This window comes from Pseudonaja textilis, chromosome 2 (assembly GCF_049901715.1).
Source record: "Pseudonaja textilis isolate UNSWEBS1 chromosome 2, rPseTex1.2, whole genome shotgun sequence".
NCBI lineage: Eukaryota > Metazoa > Chordata > Lepidosauria > Squamata > Elapidae > Pseudonaja > Pseudonaja textilis.
Window position 1 is genome coordinate 126,456,579 of NC_141991.1, and position 16,375 is coordinate 126,472,953.

The 16,375-nt window shown below is 37.8% G+C and overlaps 1 pseudogene; it reads left to right on the top strand.

Moving 5' to 3' along the window:
• Positions 1-15,044: 15,044 nt before the first annotated feature.
• LOC148127063 (thiol S-methyltransferase TMT1A pseudogene) lies at positions 15,045-15,581 on the top strand (annotated as a pseudogene).
• Positions 15,582-16,375: the final 794 nt, after the last annotated feature.

A 16,375-nucleotide genomic window follows, 5' to 3' on the forward strand; every position in this document is an offset into this window, starting at 1 on the left:
CCTTGAAGGAGGTTCTGCGAGTGCTCAAACCGGTAAGTCAAAAGGCAGAGAGGGAGAGTTAAGTCTCCTTAACCCTCTCTCCAGACCACCAATGGCACTAGGCAGGTGTGCATGCTTTGAAAATAATGGGCACTAGGCATAGCTTTAGATTTCAGCCTCTCTGCTGGTTGGGGCAGATGCTATCAACAGCACAGGCTGTGCCCATTTGGTTATGTATGCTGTGGCACAATACTACTTGGGCAGTTTTTTTGTCTAGTCTCTGATCCTGCAGAGAACTGTACAGCACGATATCTTAAGTAAATAGGCCAAATACTGCCCTTCACCTTTAAATAAAAGTTTAAAATGCTGCCCTAAATCTGCCATTTCTCTTCAGAATTTGAAAAATGATGATCTATTGCAGAGATCTCCAAACTTGGCAACTTTAAAACTTATGGACTTCAACTCCCAAAATTCTCCATCTAGCACTGCTAGTGATAAGAAGCACAAGCAGAGGCTGATGACAGTATGCAGTCCAGTGGCTTTGAGTTGCTGTATGTATATTGATATATTACGCAGCATGAGAACTGAAGTATCCAGACCTTACATGTTTGCTGTACAGAGAAAATTAGCAGTCATTTCCATGGGTGGAATGGTTATTCTGTGCTGCACTCTGTAATCAAATAATAATCCAGCAAAGCCAGCATTATCTTTCAAATAGGAATTGTGGGGTTGTTGTTCCTAGCACCTGGAATGTGACTAAAATTCAGATATTATTCTTAACAGAGTATTTATCCAACTAGCTAGTTTTTCTCCAAAAACACATTTTTATTGAGCTTTATTATTGTTTTTATTGCACATCCTCAGTCTCATTTTAATATATCCTGCTGTGTGTTACTAAAAGTCACATGGAAATTTATAACTAGCAGGACACCCATTGGTTTAAAAAGTGTCCCTGTGATGTTTTCAAGGTCATCTGAAGAAGATGTAAAAGTCTCAAAGAACGAAGACGCTAGGGCAAACAGTCAAGAGTCTCCCAAATCTAAGCCAAGGATCTGAAAATCAAAAAGCATAGAAAAGTAGTGGTAAGATAAGATCAAGCATAGCAACAGTCCTGGCAACATGAAGTTCAAGAATCAGTCACAAGGCTCACAATGTTCCAATGCCCTGGGGGTTTTTGTCCCAGGAAAAGATTCAATGCCAGAAATCCCAACTTTTACATAAACCAAATCACAATCTGGGCATATTGCTATCTGAGAGTAGTATTTCCTAAGCAAGCTGTAATTCTCAATATGCCACCCTTGAAATCTGGCGCTTCTGCTCTCCTATTTTGGGGTCAGTCGGCTTTGTATGTGCAGAATTGTGTCCTGACCAGTGTGATCTGAAGTCTTTGGTGACATCTGCTGTTTAGAATAAAAAAAGGTCAGCTACTTCATTGCAACATACTATAGACAGGGATTTATGGCCTTTGTACGATATGACGAGATTCAGTGGTATCCCATGACATCTTTCTCAGGTGAGATGGATGAGAGAGGAGCTAGAAAGAGAATTCTCCATGTGATATGGTATCTAATGCTATACATAAAGTTAAGACACAATTTTCTATTACCTTTTATTTCCACAGAGAGGGAGGTGAATGAGTCTTCGCTGCCCAACTAATAGTAATATTTAGCAACTCAGGTTTGAGACCAACATCATTCAGTACTTTTTTGTTGCTACAAAATGGATCCCAATGCATTGCTGAAGTCTTGTTCCCAAGATTTGTTATTTATACTTCCAATTGTCACTTTGGGGGAGCAAATGCAAAGTACATGTGAACAGAATGGAAAGGGATGAGCTACTCCATAGTTTTGGATAATTTTTTTCCTTTCATTTATTAGCTCTAAATGTGCTTTTGCTTACAGTTTATTAAATTTACATGCTATCCATCTCATAGTTCAAGGTAACTCTGAGCAACTTTAAGCTTTATTTGAAACTTTAGTTAACAATACAGCAATTTGTTTATTTATAGGACTTAATGCCGCCATCTTGAAATTTAAAGTGACTCTAGCTGATTTTAAAATTTATTTAAAACTTTAATACAGAAATTTATAAAATGTATAAGCCTCCCATCTCAAAATTCAAGATGACTCTGGGCAGCTTTAAACAATTAACAACTGTGTGTTGTGTGTGTGTTCATTTCCCTCTTTTAAAACGTACATCGACAGTTCTCTGTGCTTTTTTTGGTCTGATTTTTATCTGAAACAAGGATGTATTTTCATAAAAATCTGAGTAAACATATAATTAATGAGATTATGCAATTATTGATTAATATCATATTAACAAAGATCTGTATAAACAGAATGCATTATTTTTAAATGGCATATGGAAATAATTGGAGATGAAGGAAGTGTTATGCATTAGAAAAATTGGACAATGATTGATCAACAATGGGGACATGGGCAAATGCTCAAATATTAGACAAAGATGTGCTTTCAAGACATGCAAGGTTTTGATAATTTAACATAACAAATAAAGCTAGAGCTAGCACTTCTGGGTGTGCTTGCCTGATTATCGTGCAAAGCTGATTTTTATGATATAAAAATATATATTTTTAACTTGGCACCAAAATCTCCACTATATTGTTTAAAAAGAAAAGGAAAAATAACATCATACACCAGTTCACTGCTGGAGGTGGCTGATGGGATAAGACTTCATCCTCATGCCGTCCATCTCTTAGCTCTCTTAATTTCAGTTTTAATATAGTATAGTACAGTTTTTAATATTTTGATCTGTGTAACTTTAATATTTTAACTATTTTTACTTGTTTTATAACTTGGGAGCCACCCAAAATCACCTTGTAAAGGAGATGGGTGACATAAACATTTAATAAATACACAGTGAAGCTTAAAATTTGGTGAACCCTTTTGAATTATTAATAAAATATTAAACCAAGATAAAGGCAATCCACTTAACCAACTTTAAAACATTATCACACTTGGCCAATAATGATTCTGTTCTACTCCGTTCCATTCTATTTTTTCATTAGACTAGACATACCCAGTTTCTGCAACCGTTCGTCATATGTTTTAGCCTCCAGTCCCCTAATCATCTTTGTTGCCCTTCTCTGCACTCTTTCTAGAGTCTCAACATTTTCTTTTTACATGGTGGAGACCAAAACTGAATGCAGTATTCTAAGTGTAGCCTTACCAAGGCATTATAAGGTGGTATTAACACTTCCTGTGATCTTGATTCTATCCCTCTATTTATGCAGCCTCGAACCGTTTTGGGTTTTTTGGCAGCTGTTGCACACTGCCGGCTCATATATAAATGGTTGTTCACTAGGACTCCAAGATCCCTCTCACAGTTAGTACTATTGAGCAAGGTACCACAAATACTGTACCTGTGCACTTGATTTTCCTTGCTTAAATGTAGAACCTTACTTTTTTCTCCATTGAATTTCATTTTGTTAGTGCCCAATGTTCAAGTCTGTCAAGATACTTCTGTATCTTAAGCCTGTCTTCTGGAGTGTTGGCTATTCCTGCCAGCTTGGTGTCATCTGCAAATTTTAACAATGTGATATCCCCTTGCCCCAGTCATTGATGAAGATTTTGAAGAGTACTGGGCCTAAAACAGAGCCTTGGGGTACTCCACTGCATACTTCCCTCCATGTAGATGAAGTTCCATTGAGTACTACATGTTGAGTGCAATTGGTCAGCCAGTTACGAATCCATCTGGTGGTGATGCTGTCTAACCCACATTTTTCTACTTTAGTAGTAGATTATGGTCTACTTTATCAAATGCCTTACTGAAGTCCAAGTAAGTTATATAAACAGCATTCTTCTGGTCAACTAATTTTGTACTTCTTCCTAAATATGAATTTAGGAAGAAGCAGTGAAGGGCAAATAAAATCATCTTAAAAAGAGAAGCTCCAACATTTGATACTTTTTAGTATAAACAAAAAAGAAAATAGGTGAACAATTAAAATTTTGAATCTGTATAAGTTGTTGTTAGAAAGGAATTTGTCTTTTCTCATAACAAGGATATCTAGAGTGAATGCAGCCTAACTGAATATTCATGATAAAAAGTAGCATTTTTATCGGGGAAAGAATTGAGAGAACAAATGAGTTAGGGGAGGGCTATTCAAATATAAGTTGTTAGACACGTTAAAGCCTTTTTGTCCTTTAATAGGACTTGTTTGACCTTATGGTTGAGTGTATCTCTTTATTCATTTAGCAATAGATAAATTGGCTTTCTTCATGTACCTTGATGTAATGAATTCTAGTCCCGGCTTAGCCATGAAAGCAGCTGGGTGACTTTGGGTCAGTCACTCTCCTTGGCCAACTTACCTCACAGAGTTGAGGAGAACATAAGAAAAGAAAAGTGGGTTGGATGTGTACTCCGTCTTGAGTTATTTGATAAATTAATGGAAGATACAAATAATAAATAAAATGATAAATTATTCAAATTTTGAGTTTGATATGCAGAAATATATTAAACTGGTTCTGCTGCTACTTAGTCACTGTCCTTAAATAAAAAAGACCAATTCTGCAATTCTCCTAGAACTTCTATCTACTGTAAATCATTAATGGCTAAATGACATTCCAGTTTCATTTTGTCTCTATACTTAATTATTGCGTCATGTCCCAGAAAGTTTTGTAACAACGATCTTGATTACAATGTGAATCTTTTATCTAATTTCAAAATGTTCTGCTTTATATTATTTGTTTTTGTATTATTTTACTTTTTGCAGGGTGGTGCATACTATTTCATTGACCATGTAGCAGCTGACAGATCATCCTGGACCTACTTCTGGCAACAAGTCTGTAACCCTACTTGGGGATATCTGACAGATGGATGCTCCGTGTTAAGAGAGACCTGGAAAGAGTTGGAGAACGCGGGGTTTTCTAAACTGAACTTGCAACACCTCATGAGCCCATTGATCCTAAATATAGTTTGTCCCCATATTTATGGGTACGCAGTGAAGTAATTTAAGAGAAAGCATCTTTCTCTTAAAAATCAGGTTTCCGACTTTAAGGAATTAACAGTGACAATGCATAGGCGGCAATAAGAAAAGTGTTTCCTTTATTCTATACAATTGGGATTGGAGAAAGGCTCCTAAAACTTCAGGCCACGCTAAACCTAAATGGAAACTTGGATCAGGTTTGAGGGAGGCCAAATAAATGTTAAAATTCATGTGAAAAAATAAGAATATAAAATAATTAATATAAAAATATAGAAGAAAATCAATCCTATTAAAAGACCATGTGGGGGTGAAAAAAGCCGCCATTTTGCTGTGGCACCACTCAGTCCACCATGTCAGCTTCCTAGGAAGGAAAGCTAGAGGAGGCTTGTTTTGGGGTATTATTCTCAGCCTGTGTGGCGTTCTCTAAGAACAAACTACTAATGGACCAAGCTCTAATAGCTTAAGCACAAGTAGAACAGGGAATCTTGCTTAAATAATACTTCAGGCAGAAGCTTCTGTTGGCCTATAGCAGAGGCCTACCCAGAAAGATTTTTCTCAGCTTCTTACCCCTTGTAGTTGTGGAGCAGGTACAATTCTGCATTATATTGGCATGGGATTAGACTGAAAGCTAAGGCTCAGAATTTAGAAACGGATAATGTATCAAAGCTTGCTAACTGCTGAATTATGTATTATTTCCTTGTTTTACTCATGTTTTTCAATTTCAATTAAAAGCTTTTTTGTTTGTTTGCTCTCTAGTGAAAGTTGTCTTCTAACTTTTTCTGATATGGCAATTGCAAATATCAGCTCTCCTGTTTCTGAGCTATATTGTGGGTTGTGTAACTAACCCATGGAATAATCACTTTTAAGTGGGGAATGAGAAGAGGCGTGTTGTTAACCTTAATCTGATACTACCATGTTTATAGAAACATTTTTGAAAAATAATTTGGCACATTTGTTTAGTGCCACCCCATTCTATTTCTATCATTAACAACAGCTCCCAGGTTTGTGCCGAGGTGGTATTCAGCAGGTTCTGACCAGTTCTAGGGAACCAGTAGCAGAAATTTTGTGTAGTTCAGAGAACTGGAAAACATCACCTCTGACTGGAGATTTTACATTATCCTTCCCCTGCCACGCCCACCAAGCCACGTGCACAGAACCAGTAGTAAAAAAAATTGAATCCCAGCTAATGAAAAGTAGTGGTGCAGCACAAAGACTGTTGATGGCCACTGGGAGATTCTAGATTTCCAAAATCATAGCTTTATATACCCCCAGCCTAGTGCTTTTTTCATTTTTAAAATTTATTATAGTCAAAGACTTGTGTAGAACAACACAATCTATTTAGAAATAAAAGAGGAAGGGTGGACATAAAACACAAGTTTTTCAAAAATGTACAGAATATTACAGGTAGACCTTGACTTAGTTCTAGTTGCTTAGCAACCATTCAAAGTTACGACTGACCTGAAAAACAAGGTGTGCAATCCAGATCTGAAGTTCCAATGGTTGGCCATGCACCACCGTCACATGACCGTAATCCAGGTGCTTAACAACATAGTTGCATTTACTCCTTGTTCTTGGGTATCCCATATTCTAGGATTAAACCTTTCTGGCAGATCAAAGAATAACCCTTTGGAACTCTTAGCCATGCTCGCTATGTGAGTTATTATCATACTATTAGTCCTACCATTAGAAAGCTGAACTATTATTTTAATACAGCAGCACTACTCAGATAATCCTTATTTATGACCTAGATTAGATGTTATGACAGTCACATCCCATCTCCTGTGATCAGATGACCAAACTTTGGGTGCTCAGCTCAGCAACCAGACCAAATTCGTAGCTGTGGGTAGTGTCCTGAAGTCATGTGACCTCATTTTACAACAAAAGCGGGCATTTACATCAGGTTTTTGGGTGAAGTATTGGTTTGTTTAATGACCACAGCGATCGCTTAATAACCTACAAGCAAAAAATGTTGTAAAACCATTTTCTGATTGTCAGGACTTATGGTCCTGATGCATAGGGTCCATTGTGGTCATAAGTTTCATACTGTGATGACCCAGGACATGGCACAAAGGCAACACAGTCACATAAGTAAGAAAAGTCCCTTTAATACCCCTAACTTTGCCCCCAGTTACCTTTGGCTAGAGAAAAAACTCTCCAAGGAACAGTCTTGAAATGAAGGAAATTCAGTCCGAAAACAAAATACATATAAACTGTAAATAAAAATCCACACAAACCACGCTGCAGCAATTAACTGGACAGGGCAGGATAAGGAATTGCAGACTTCAAAGGCCAACGAAACACACACAGTTGGGAGGACGCTGGGAACCCAGATAACCCTTGACCATAAAAGATAACTCATGATTTCCTTCCCACAAGGTGCTGTGTGCAACCTCCCTTTTTAAACACTGTTCCCAGCTGCAGCTAATAAAGGGAGTCAGGGCCCTTTCCTCCCCCGTGAGCCACACGACTCATGTTGCACCCTTCTCCATTCCTCCCTGTGTGCCCTAGAATGAAGAGGGGGGTGGGCCTGGGTCTTTCTCTGAATTCCCCCTGCCTTGCTCTACCTCTCCCCTGCTCTGCCCAGCTGGACTTTGCCCTTCCCCAGTTTCTTTCACAGCCACAGGAGCCACACTCCTACTCCCTGCCAGCTGCTCAGCCTCCTCCTCAGAATCAGATTCCAGCAGGGGCATGGCACATACTATCTATATAAATGAATGAATATACCGATTGGATTGTTGCTCCAGAAATGCTTGTGTTGCTGGCTAATTGGAAGATGGATACCAAAGTAGAACGATGTTAAAGCAGATGCCAGGGCTAAAATAAATAGCACCAGATTTATTTAAATTATCCCCATTACAACGTCAATTGAGTGCCAGAGGCAGTGTCTGGAATTTAGAATTCAACTCATAAAGGGGTTGCAACCCTGCAACCTCTCTCTCCACAGAGCCATTTAGTTGAGGCATCAGCAAGGGGAGGTTACACATTAATGAGTAAGTATCAGGTGTTTTGGAGCATCTGCGTACAGCAGGGCTGTCAAATTCCCGCCCCACAGGCTTGATGTGTCACGCTCTGGCCACGCCCAGTAAAGGGGGAAAAAGTCCCGATAACATCACGTAACAACATGAGTTTGCTACCCCTGTGCTACAGCAAAAGAGGGAAACAATTATCCAGTTGGGATCTGAATAAAAACTTTGTTAGTTATCTCTTAACCTGTAAGAATAAATGGGAAGAAGTACTATTGCATTACATCAATCCATTCTATATCTTCAGGGATCATCACTATCTCCTAGGACTACTGTGTTCAAGTCAGATTGATCTAATCCAATGCCCCAATATATAGAGTTTCTATGGAGAGCAATCCTTTCCACATTCCCACAATCATAGTGTCCCATTCTTCCCTACAGACAGTTTTTTTTACCAGAACTATCGCCAAAACCGAACACTTCAACAGCAGAATAATCAGAGAAGCCATAGAGATAGAAAAACGCCCACACAGCATGAATAAACGAGATGACACTTCCCGCCTTCCAGCCATTTGGAAACCCGCCCTCATGAACAGACGAGTACCTAACATGAAGAATGACACCAGACCCACACCCATGAGAGCCACACAAGATGCCACCACCACACTTCCATGTAGAAAACAGACTCACACCCACTCAGAAGATGAGACACGACCACGGACCAGAAGCCGCACTGCAGCTGCATCACTACCCACTTCAAACCCCTCCGAGCCATACATGAAGCAAACCGACACCCACTATGAAGATGCAGCACGACCACGAACTCGAAGCCAAAGAGCAAGATCACAGCTCACCAACTCAAATCCCCCAGCAACCAAGACTAACCTGAGCACAACCAAGCCCCCACCTGAACAGAACACGCCTCCAGCCAATCAGAACATGGCCAACCCCCCCAACCAATCAGAACACAGCCAAACCCCCTACCAATGAGAACACACCCCCACCCAATCAGAAAACAGCCAAGCCCCACCCAATCAAGTCACACCCCCACTAGCAGTTAAAAGGAAGAAGCAGCTGCAATCTCACATCACTCTGAGAAGCACAGAGCCGAAGAAAGAAGCCTGAAGATGATGAATGAGACTTCATCAAAACGTTGCCTAGATACTGCCAATCTTACGCAGGAGAAAACCCGAATAACCAATAGATATAGATATAGATATAGATATAGATATAGATATAGATATAGATATAGATATAGATATAGATATAGATGTAACCATTGGTTGAAAGTATAATATAAATTTTAAGATAAAATTTGGAATATCTTGTATAAAATGATGAGATAAGTAGTTTAGTCATGGATGATTAATAACTGATAAATATATAAGCATATGTTAGTTTGACAATGTGAAAATTTATATAAACTGTGAGTAATGACTACAAAAGGATAGCACAAAAGATTCCCACCTAATTCCCACTGCCTCCATGATTGATTGAAGTACTTTTGCAGTAAAATGAGTCTCTTTGTCACTGTAGATAGCTGCTATTATTCCATATCTAGGCATTATCTGTTCTAATATAATTTTGGTGACAACTGCTGCAGTAGCCCTCATGGCTGGATAAGCTTCAACTCATCCAGTCAAGTGAGCCACTATCATCAATAAATATTTAAATCTCACCATTTGAGGTAATTCAGTAAAATCAACTTGAATGCATTGAAATGGTCTCACCTAAATGTTGCTTTCCCTTTTCTTTTTGTTTTACAACTTGTTTATTTTACATACATACTATACATTTGTCACGTATTTGTTTAGGTACTGTATACAATCCACAGCATTCATAAGCTATTAAAGACAAATCACATCATACCTTAGTCCCCCAATGACTACCCTGGTATAGTCTTCCCATAATCAACATTTGCATTTCACCAGGTACTACCGATTTACGTCCTCCAGTTTCTACTGCTCCTGCTTTCTCTAACTCCTTCTTCTCATAACATGAAACATTCAATTTGTTCTGCCGCTACCATCCTGGCTTCCAAGTCTGCTTAATTATCGCCTCGAGCATCAAAGGAATTCAAAGCCTAATTTGAGAATTCCAAGGTCCCTTCCAACTCTATTATTTTGTTCTGTTCTGAAACTAGGATGCATCTCTGGTTTCATCAAACAGCTTCTCCGATTCCACTTTGCCACTTATTTTTCTTAAATTGTTCTAGACAACATATTTTCATAATGGAATAATGAATGGAATGCCTACACGCATGAATTAGTCCAATTTTTTTACAAAAATCTTTCTTGCAACTCTTCTCTGTACCACCGCACCTCCTTTTCCCAGGTTCTCTATCCCAAAGTAAGGTATATATTTTCATAATTACTTTGACAGGGACCGTACATCCTTTATTATAAAGGACAGTCTTTTATTTCAGAGTTATCTTTTAAGTTTATCTAATTATTAATTTTCTTGGTTTTCCTCTAGAATTTTCCTTTGTAAAGCTAAGTTTTCAATGCACATGCACACAACACACATATGTCTGAATCTGTTTCTGATTTGTCAAATTTTCAAGTTTCTCCTTTATTTTTTCCTAAGAAAATATTGTCATTGTATTTTTGGACACGTCTCCAGCTTTCAAGCAAAGATGCCTATATTATAGTCAGAAAAATTTCCCATTGTACCATTGTATCTTTTATTTGTTCATCTTCCATTTCTAAATTTAGCAAAAAAGTTAGATACAATTGTTGGAAGAAATATCCACCTGTTTCAATTCCAAGTGGGGAGAAAGAGACTGGAAACATGGAGGCTGATTGGAAAGATGGTTTATTGGTAAAAAGGACCGCATGGGTTTGAGGTCCTGGGCAGCTGACCACGTGGAGTAGAGAGTGAGGGCTCCTATTGTGGCAGAATGGCTTTGCCCTGCCTTTGTTCAGAGCCAAACCTTGCTGCAGGCAAGAGCATGTTTTCTCAATTTCTCATCCAGGGAAATATTCTGCCTTTTTAATACTTCCTAAAATATTTCATTCTTCTGGGAGGGGAGTGGCTTTCCACACCTTCTTAACTAATTTTTCATCAGAGTTCAACAGTGTCTTATAAAATGGTGTTTCTCCTTTATAGAAGCTATACTTTTTTCTATCTATGTCATATCTATATTGAATTTGCAACTGACGTCACCATGATAGTATAATGTTCTATTCTTCCACCAACTATTCTGCCCCACCAACGCTGAGGTCAACAAAAAACCTGCCCGCCCGAGGATGCAAGGAGGGGAATTAAGTCACCCCCAAAAAGATGATCTAGCCATTTTGGGGGGGAATAAAAAAAAAAATAAGGCCCGGCCTTATTTTGTGCAAAACGTGGTAGATTGCAGAAAGGTAGATCTCTGGGTGAATCTGTGATTCTGTGAGCAACTCAATCTTCCTGCCTGCTTTGCCTGATTTTGGGTAAAAGTTTCTATTTTTTTATTTAAAAAATCAACAGGGTGTGCTGTGAGTTAATTTTGTAAATTTGCTTGCTAGCAAATTTTATGAGTTTGCTTACAAGCAAATTTTATGTGACAGACCCAGGCAGCAGATTGAAGATAGATCTCTAAGTGAAATCTATGATTCTGTGAGCAACTCAATCTGCCTGCCTGTTTTGCCTGATTTTGAGTAAAAGTTGTTCCTTTTTAAATGAAAAATTCAATATTTACATAAATATTTACAATATTTACATACAAGCCATGCCCAGCCAGTCACATGACCACCAAGCCACACCCACAAATTAGACCATGCCCACAGAATCAGTTGTTAAGACATTTGAATCCTACCTCTGGATGAATCCACATGCCCAGGGGTGGTGAGGTGCCATTGGTCCCTGCTCCCCGATGGGAAGTGGTCTCTGCTCCTCCTGCAGGGTCTTTTCTGGTGTCTCAATGTTTGATAGGCTGGTGGTAGAATGCCTCCTAAAAGAAGCCTGGTTTTCCAACAGCAATTTTATCAATAGGCATATCGAATTACCACTTCCCACACCTTCTTAACTAATTTTTTATCAGAGTTCAACAGTGTCTTATCAAACGGTATTTGTCCTTTATAGAAGCCATATTTTTTCTATCTATGTCATATCTAGATTGTATTTGCAACTGAGGTCACCATGATAGTATAATGGCCCGTTCTTCAAGCTCTTGCTTTGATTTTAATTTGCCTTCAGTGTCTAAAATGTCTTTATATGTCATGATTTTTTCAAGCAAAGATGTCTAATTTCTTTTCATAAATACATAATCCCTGAGATTATGAGATCCCTGAGATTTTCTCATAAACAGACATTCTAAAGAAAGATATGAAAAATATCTCTTTTTTTGTAAGTTTTATTTGGATTTTCACAAAACATAACACACAAAAAAAATATCTTTTTGACAGCAGCATGATTCCAGATTATCACTTCAGACATAATCTCAATTACATATTCATCTTTGTATTCTATTTCATATCTTGTCACTATTTTATCATTTTCTCAATAATTTTCCCTTCCCTTACTTTCCTCAACCTTATTTCTGATTATCTCATTCCTTTCTAATTCAATTACATATCTTTTTCTAAATTTCTATATCTTTCTTACATGTACTTTTGTCTGTCCTGCTTACAATTTCATAGATTCTTTTTCCATCATCGTCCCGAAAGGGAAAGGAAAAAAGAACCAACGATGCTTTTTCAGGAGGCAACTGGACTTTCTTGATTTTTCTTTGAAGATGTTTTGCTTCTCACCCAAGAAACTTCTTCAGCTCTGACAGGATAGTGGGGAATGGAAGGGTTTATATTTCTTGCAGACAGCTGGTAAACTGCATGCTTTTAGATGAGGGTCGGTAGAGCACTTAGAGGCTTATCTGTGTCCTCAGGATCACCTGAGTAGTGCTCCTGGTTCCTGTAGTCTGCCATTTTTTCTCTGGAAATCCATTCCTACTCCCACACCATTTAAAGCAGAGGTCTCCAAACTAGGCAACTTTTGAGACTTGTGGACTTCAACTCCCAGAATTCCTCAGCTGGAGAATTCTGGGAGTTGAAGTCCACAAGTCTTTTTTTAAAAAAATATTTTTTTTAATTTTTTAATAACAAGCATAACAAAATAAACATAAACATAACACAAAAAACATAAAAATATCCCTCTTCATAAATTTACATACAGTGCATCGATTGGTTTACCACTTTTTTTGTGCATCCATTTCCTAGTCACTAGTATAATTATATTACATAATAGCTCATATTATCAATCAATAATTGTATAACCTAATATCATCACTAAAAAAAAATCATTTATAATTTTGTTAATTCATATTTTAATGAGATAACTATAATTTGCTTAATTTATTTTGCAATAAATCATAAGATCATACCAAATCTACCTTGATAATGTTTTATAAAGATAATATCAAGAAAAAAAAAAATTTTGTTTATGCTAAATCGAATATTCTATCATTATGTTTTATTATCTAACCATTGATAAAAAAGATCCCAAACTTCATAAAATTGTTTATCTTCTTGTTCTCTGATTTCAAATGTCAATTTACTCATTTCAGCACAATCCAATATTTTCTTAATAATTTCTTCTTCTGATGGAGTTTTCTCACACTTCCAGTTCTTAGCAAATACAATCCTAGCCGCTGTTAATATATTTACAATCAAATACTTCAAATTTTTATTATATATATCAGGTAAGATTCCCAATAAAAAAATCTCTGGTTTCAAGTCTATATGTGTCTTTGTCATTTTTTCCAACCATATGCGGATTTTAGTCCAATATTTTCTAGCGTCCTCACAAGTCCACCACATATGGGTAGTATGAGCCAGGTATCTGATGACATTTCCAACATTTTTCAGATTTGTTCTTAAACATTCTTGCAATTCTTGTCGGGGGAAAATGCCACCTGTAAAACATCTTATACAAGTTTTCCTTATAAGCTGTTGACATTGTCATTTTATAATTTTGAGACCACAATTTTTCCCATTTCTCCAAATCAATCCCATATCCAAAATTCTTCCCCCAAACAATCATCGTTTCTTTAACTTGTTCCTCCTCTAATAAAATTTCCAACAAATAAGTGTATAATTTTTAATCATTTTTCATCAGTACCTGTCAAGATCCTGTCTAGATCAGTCAATTTATCATAAAATCCCTCCGCTTTAGAATCTATAAGATACCTTGAATGTATTTGCGCATATAAAAACCAATTCATCTTTATGCCTTGTTCTTCTAGTTTTTGCATTGTTTTAAGTTCACTCATTTCATCCAATATTTCCCCATATCTAACTGTTTGTTCCTTCTCATATATTATAGGATAAGAAAAGGCTTCAATAGTTGATAACCAGACTGGGATTTTCAAATAACATTTTCTCTTAATTTTCTCCCAATTCAACCATAAAGACTCCCTTATATAATGCCTTCTAAAATAGCCCTGCGATTTGGTTCCCTTATACCACAGAAAAGCATGCCATCCCAGTAATAAATCATGCCCCTCTAGTGTCAACAATCTAGTCTTTTTAATGTTATCCAATCCTTAACCCACATTAAATTTGCCGCTTGGTAATACAACTCCCAATTCGGAAGGCCAAAACCTCCTCTAATTCTAGCATCTTGCAGAAGTTTTAATTTTATTCTGGCTTTCTTACCTTGCCATATAAACTTTGACACAATTTTATTTAATTCTTCAAAGTAATCTTTACCAAGCCTAATTGGTATGGTTTGGAATAAATATAAAATTCTGGGTAAAATATTCATCTTGATTGTTGAGATTCTACCTATCAATGACAGTTGTAGATTTTCCCATTTTTTCAAATCAAATGCTATCTGTTGTTTAAGTTTAATATAGTTATTCTCTTTCAATGTAGTACATCTTGACGTCAAATATATCCCCAGATATTTAACGTTATTCGTAACTTGAATTTTCAATAAATCTGTCCACAAGTCTTAAAGTTGCCAAGTTTGGGAAGCCCTGATTTAAAGGGTTTTCATCCCAAATTGTATAGCTAAAAGGTTGTTTTTTTAAGTGGCTGAAAGAGTCGCTGTCGCCTTAAGGAACAACTGGAACAGATCCCAAACGGGGATAAGGTGTGAACGGTTTGCTTACAAAACACATTAACGGAACAGGGAGTATTTAAAGCAAACCATCGAGGTAGTCAAGCTCGAAAGGTTTTTCTTCTTAGTCTAATGACGATGCTGCTTTTCGTCCTCCAACAATGCATGAAAATCCTCATCCTGCCAATCTATGTGCTGGCCTATTTTGGCTTATGGGATCCTATTTCTAAAAAAAAACCTTCCCATATTTCATGAAGTATGCCAGCAAAATCTACAATAAAAGAATGCAGAAGTTAAAGGAGACGCTGTTCAAGAACATGCAGGACTTTGCCGACCCCTCTGGAAAGCTCCACCTGCTAGAGATTGGTGTGGGCCCCGGCACCAACTTTCAGTTTTATCCCCCCAACTCTCGCATGACTTGCGTGGACTACAATCCCAACTTCCAAAATGTCCTCGTGGAGAGCATGGCTCAGAACACGCACCTCCACTTCGATAATTTTGTGGTCGCCTCCGCCGAGAACTTGTCTTCTGTGCCGGACAACTCTGTGGACGTGGTGGTTTGCACGCTGGTGTTTTGCTCTGTGAACAGCCCCCGGGCTGCCTTGAAGGAGATTCTGCGAGTGCTCAAAAGGCAGAGAGGGAGAGTTAAGTCTCCTTAAGTCTGGTCTTTCCAGACCACCAAATAATGGGCACTAGGCAGATGTGCATGCTTTGAAAATAATGGGCACTGGGCATTCTGCATTCTAATCACTGTGTCACGAGGGTTCCCTCCTCTCCCTCTCTCTCTCTCTCCTCTTGTCATACATTCTGGCATTCTTCATTCATCTCCCCAAGAAGCAGTTTTGTCACATACACAATCACACAATGCAGCAAGATTGGGGAGGGTATGTGTGTATACACAATACCAAAAGCTATTTAATTCAGCATATAACTATGTTTGGGCTGAGTAAATAGATGTACAGTTGTGTGATTTGATGAATACTTCAGTGTATGCACTCAAGAACTCTTGTACCCTGCAAGAAATTAAGAACAACCCCTCACCCCTGTGGAGCTGAGAGATTTCTGAAGAATTTTTGGTAAAGTAAATTTTCAGGACAATGGAAAATCCGATTTAAAAAATGAGAATGGAGATGGTGGGGCAACAAGCCCTTACCAAAGTGGAGGGGGGGAAGTGTCGTGTGTGTTCATCTAGATTCTAGAAGCATTGTGCAAGCCACAAGCTCAGGCCTTATGCTGCATTCCAACCATAATTGTAAGCTAATAGACAACAACTTAAGGAATGCTCACTGGCAGAAAACCAATTTACTGAAGTTTATTTTTGGTTTTGTTTTGTTTAATGAATGAAAACCTAACCTGGTTTATGACAACTGGGACCAGGATTTCTGTTGTTATGCACAGCTTTTTAAAAGTGAGTCACGCCTGATTTTAGACCTTCTTGCCAGTTGTTGAGCAA